The sequence below is a fragment of the Mercenaria mercenaria genome, chromosome 15 (assembly GCF_021730395.1).
Source record: "Mercenaria mercenaria strain notata chromosome 15, MADL_Memer_1, whole genome shotgun sequence".
Taxonomy (NCBI): Eukaryota; Metazoa; Mollusca; class Bivalvia; order Venerida; family Veneridae; genus Mercenaria; species Mercenaria mercenaria.
In genome coordinates, this window is record NC_069375.1 from 15,628,773 (window position 1) to 15,634,772 (window position 6,000).

Here is a 6,000-nt window from a genome sequence, read left to right on the forward strand (position 1 = left end):
ATATTCTTATGATTATAAATTACGATCTAAGCCTGCTTATTAAGATGCGGGGTACAACTCTATCCTATATTAAGAGCCTACTAATGGTATTGATTTGAATTTAGCCATTTAAATGTATTTATTTTTAAATTTGTTGTTACACCAACAAAACTCGTGTGCTGCCAAAACACCTCGTTGATGTACAATATATTTATTTACTAGTTTTACGCGTTTTATTGTTCCTTCTCTTAAGAAGGAACTCTTATGGTCAACATTTCACATTTGACTGAGCAGGTAATGGATACAAGGATACTGTCAAAAGCATCCGAATACCAGTATGGCGCCGCCATCTTGGACTTATGCATATTCATTACAAATAGCCTCTATGCCAATGTGTGTTCGTACGTATATATGGCAATCTATTGTGAAATGCATGTTATTAACAGCAGGCTGACAAGGAACAATAATTCGTTTAGAGTACTAACCCTTGCATTGAATATTTGATACTGTAGAATAGAGATTAATATAATGAATATGCATAATCTAAAAATAGTCTCCAGCCAAATAATCATGTTATGAAACAAGCAAATGAAGTTGGTATCCCCCACTCAATGAGTTTGTGTTGCGGAATGGCAAAGAAATATATCTGGTAAAAAGTTAAGGATGTTACTTAGAAGCAAATAATTTCATTACATTTGAACTTAAAAGAACAAATGTCCTTTAGCGAGCACAATCAAGTAAGAAATTTGGAACGTGGTTGGTGACGGGGGCGAGGGTTTACAACTTCACATGTTGATAAATATTCATGGAAAGTTTGAATTTTTTTAAAAATAGGGGTGGGGTGGGGGTGTCGGTAAGGGTACAAAACTTTACATGTTGATAAAAGCTATTGATGAAAATAAGAAATGAAAATAAAAATGTTGGTGGGAGGGGTCGTGCATGATTTGGGTGTTAGGGTGACTGGTTAGAGGGACGGGTGGAGGGTACAACTTTGCATTTTGATTAATATTCATGGAAGCTTTAAGATTTAAAAAGAAACAATGAAAAAACAAACACTTTGAGTGGTGGTGGGGGGAGGGAGGGAGAGAGGGAGGGTGTGTACCCTGGGTGGTGGGGGTAACCGGGTGTGGGTACACAACTTCACATGGAAAAAATGAAAGTTTAAAGAAATTCTACCAAATGGTTAGTTTGTTATGTACAAATATGTGATTTTTAAACAATTAAAGGGCAATAACTCTGAAGTTACTGAATAGATCCCAACTAAATTGTGTGTGCACTATTACATTATACTGATCTAAATACAATTTAAGTTTCATACTTCTAGGTCAAATATGTCACAAGTTATAAAGCAGAAATTGCCATATTTATGGTTCCCTATAGAGTTATCAATAAAAAATAGTTAACATTAGAAACTTCAAAGGGCCATATCTCTAGTGTTACTTAAGCAATCCAACTGAAATTTGACAGATCGCATCCCCCTATAGTGGTAAAGATGTTCATGTGTATATAAAGTTTTATTTAAATATTCTTAGCCACTTCCAAGATGTGGCTCCGGACGGACGGTCGGCTCCGGACGGACGCACGACGCTAAGACTATATCCCTCCTGAAAATAGACTCCTGCCAAATAATCATGTTATGAAACGTGATGTTTTATCTGTGCAATTTGCAAATGCTGTTGTTCAGATTTGCAAATGCTTCAATTATTGAAGCATTTGCAAACCTGAACTGGCGGCTTCTTTTCATTTTTTAACCTGTCCAGATCCCTTTCTCGCGTTTCGTAAATGAATATGTGAATTTCTTGTGTATATTATATGCAGGTGCCCGCTCGTGTTAATCACATGACGAAAACATAAGGGGGAGTGCTACTTTTGAACAGAATTTCGAAGATTTAAATATTGAACACAAAGTAAACTAACAGACTTTCATCATTATCATATTAAACATCTGTAATATGATGCTAAATTCAGATTTTCTTAAAAGACAAATTATTGCATACATCTTACAGATTCTCTATAGTATTCATTTGTTCTAACAGTAAAGGCTTTTTCAATGTACAGACCTAAATTTTTATGACACTTTTAATTTCTGTACATATTAAATCAATGAATTTATGCATACTTGGTCGTCTGTAATAATAATTTTGTATGAATTGTTTCTTTAAATTTTTATATAGGTCACATTCTAAAACAATGAAACTCGTCTCCTAACTTGTTACATATGTTACATGTTCTTTCGTTTAGAGGCGTACTAACAGGTCGAAAAAAAATATATACTCAGCCGCCAAAAAGGTACCTTTTATGCAAATTTAGCTATGACGATGCGTAAGTGAAAATAAGTGAAAATAAAAGATAAGAGATACTCACATTCTGGTCCATCATTAAATTCACAAATAACACATTAATTACTTCGATATCAAATAGATGCTGCACACTTTATACTATCCCCTGTAATGTGCCACTGTGGGTTATTTGGTACACGAAACAGTCGTAGATACAACACACGCACTTTAAATACAAAATGACAAAAAAAAATTTCCAACCATAAAAACTGTAGAGCACGTGACAGAACATTAAACCAATCAGTGATCTCTACGAACAGATCAATTACAGTAAACTCACAAAAAATGGTTCTGGCACTGTCATGATCACCTTGTACAATTCAAAATAGGTAATACTAGTTTATGAAACAATTTCATTCTATGTCTCACACATGTATCTGACAAATTACTTAATATTTGTCCGTATTAAGAAAAAACTTTGAGTTCTTGCCCTGCCAAAGTACTTTCTGCCTCTGATGATGACCCAACTATTGTAAAAACTATACCAAGATATACAAACTTATCAACAATTTAGACAGTGGTATCACTTTAATAAAAGTTTTGTTTTCTGATAAACGTCCACCATTTCTAAATATTATTACATTATATATTATTTTAGCAGTATTGACAACCATTTTCCATGTATTACAATTTTACACTGGCTTGCAACTCTACACTTTTATTTGCTAATATTATTATATTATATATAATCTGCATACAATATCACAAACATTTTAAATAAATTAACATCGATACCCTAAAAATGTTTTTGACATACATATCTTCGGTATCATTGATAAACATTGAAAAACGGAAAGGTGATAAACATTCACCCTGTCTGAACCCTTAACACATTCAAAGCTATCACTAAGCTCATTACATTACTTAACTCTTGACTTTACTGTTTTGTACAGTGACCTGATAATATTCAAAATATTACCTCGAATACCTATTTCAATTAATATTTGTTCTAAATTTTCTCGGTTTACATAGTCAAAGGCCTTACTGAAGTCTATAAATGCACGATATAATTGATTACCACTATTAAACATATGATTTATAAGACAATGTAAACAAATATATCATCTACTGTGCCCCTATTTAGAACGGAAACCTGCCTGTGTCCAAATACATTTGTATATACACTATAATTTTCAACCCAACCTTTTAATTGGTTGTCTAATAATCTTGTAAAAAAGATTACCTAATATGCTTAAAAGTGTAATGCTTCTATAATCAATGACATCATTATTATTACCCTTTTAAATAACGGTATACTCGGACCAAGTTTCAGAAATTATTAAAAAATGATAACAAAATTGTGGTTAAAGTACACTAACCATGTACAGAAATCATTTTGAAAATAGATATTAGTTTTATGTGCTTTGCTGGCAAATAAAACACGGTTTTGAATTCAGATGCGTAGTAATCTAATCACGAAGGCCGAAGGCCTGAACGAATAAATGAATAACGACCTATATCTGTTATGATATCCAGATAATATCTATATCTTTAATGATGATAATGCGCATTAGTACATTCACCGTCATTCAGTAGTTTATATGTCAGTCGTAGTGAAACAAATGTAGACAGCACAATAATATATTCTCAAATTGCTTTTATTGAACAGATACCAACGCGGTGATACAGTTAGTTGGGATCTTTGTTAACTTATTTTCAATGGTTCTTTTGTGCATTTTGTTTCGAAATAAAATGTTTAAGATTTACAGCTGTCTAAATATGATATATGTTCAATGGCTGTGACACAAAGTCGGCTAAGTATATTTACTTTGTCGTAAGTCCTATACGTTTTAGAAAAATAATATTATAAAAAGATAAAAGAGACCAAAGTTTACAATAACAGCACAGTTGTATTTAAAACATATCAAAATTATAAAGTAAATAAAAACAAATGAATGTATTGTTCGAAATAAAACGTAAAACATAGGAAAGTATTATTATAGATTATACTCACGTGAGAAAGGAGGTCAAGAACGTTAGGCTTAAAATTATGTTCAAAATGGTAAAGAATAGTTTTAACTTTATTATTTAATCTTTATATGTTACTTACTCCCAAAGCTTAGAATCATCTGTTTATGCCAACCACCAAAACGTTATATGTTTGTTTTGTTTTTGTTGCCGACGTTTAACTTGAACTTGTCAATAGATAGAAATGACATATGCATTAATCTAGCATCCTTGGACTGCTACGGCGCTTCTTAAATACGATATGATATTCCGTGAAAACTAAATACATTAAAAAATGATTAAGTAAAATTTAACATTGATATATTCATAAATACGAAGTAACGATTTCGTAATTACATAATACCATTCAGTCAATACGTAATTTTGATGAAAAGGGATGTAAAACCTTAATTATAAGTATCTGATATCGCTTAAGTGTTCCTGTAAAATACAGCTGAATTCTCATGAACTATAATTCAGATATACATCAAGACGTTTCAGTACAAATTTATTGTATTCTCTGAAACAGAAGTAAAATACTTTGAATAGTCGATACATTTCAGCTATAATATTGAAACAAATTCGTAACCTTTCGACATGACGTTAAGACACAAATCTTGAGAAAAAAAAAAGACATTCGAAATTCATATTTCTACTAGAGTATCTATGTGTGTCTATACAGAACAAGTAGAAAAGTATAAAAATTGTGCCCGAAAATTACCTTAAAATCTATCAAAATTTGATATATTTGTTGACCGAGTTTTACATCACTCCATTTACCGAGTTCCTAAAAAGCAAAATGCTGTCAGATAAGTATCGACCAAAAACACAAAAAAGATCAATGGCATATTCTTGCTGGCTCGCCACGGCAAGACAGTATTACGATAGTATTTTATTATGAAAACTACCTTAGACGCCGAATATCTCCAATTTCTGTTCCCAGCTTTTTTTAATTACTAAGAGCAAGCCAATAACCTAAAACAAAATGTCGGTTCGTTTATGAAAAGTGACCAATCGAAAGCTTACAGTAAGGGAACCTAAGCCAGTTGAGCACTTAAAGTTTGCATATTTGAAACGAATGGCATTTGGAAATCTTTACCCTGGAAAATTTCCAGGGATTGGATATATATTTTTATTATGTTTTTTTTTTAATTTTTAGGCAGAATTCTTTGATGGTAATACTGAGTGATAACAAAAAATCCATCGGGGCTATGTGGACGCTTCTCTGGTATTGAGGTAGCACTATAAACGTTCATAGACACTTTTTTCAATGACATATCCCTTTGGACTCTATCCCTGCCCTCTCATTACAAGAGCTGAGCGAGCTAATTTCTAGCTTTTTTAAAAGCTATGCTTGTACGATTACAAATAACGATCTTAGTCTGCTTATTTAGATGCAGAGGACAACTCTTTCCTATATCAAGAACCTGCTAGTGCTATTAATTTGAATTTTGCCATTTGAATGTATGTGGTATTTTAAGAATTGTTGTTTAACCAACAAAAATGGGATATAATGATGATTCAGTAAAATTACATGACATACAATAAAGTTGATGAGCAGAAAATTTATAATGGACGGTAAGCTTTTCTAAAGACTTGTGTGTTTTCACAGTGAATTTAAAGGTCCAGTACTAAAACTCGAACGAATATCATATAAAAACCAGAGTTTGTAGCTGAGACTTCATATTTACTGAAAATATGACTCACTGTATCGGATCTGACCAAATAGTCGTGA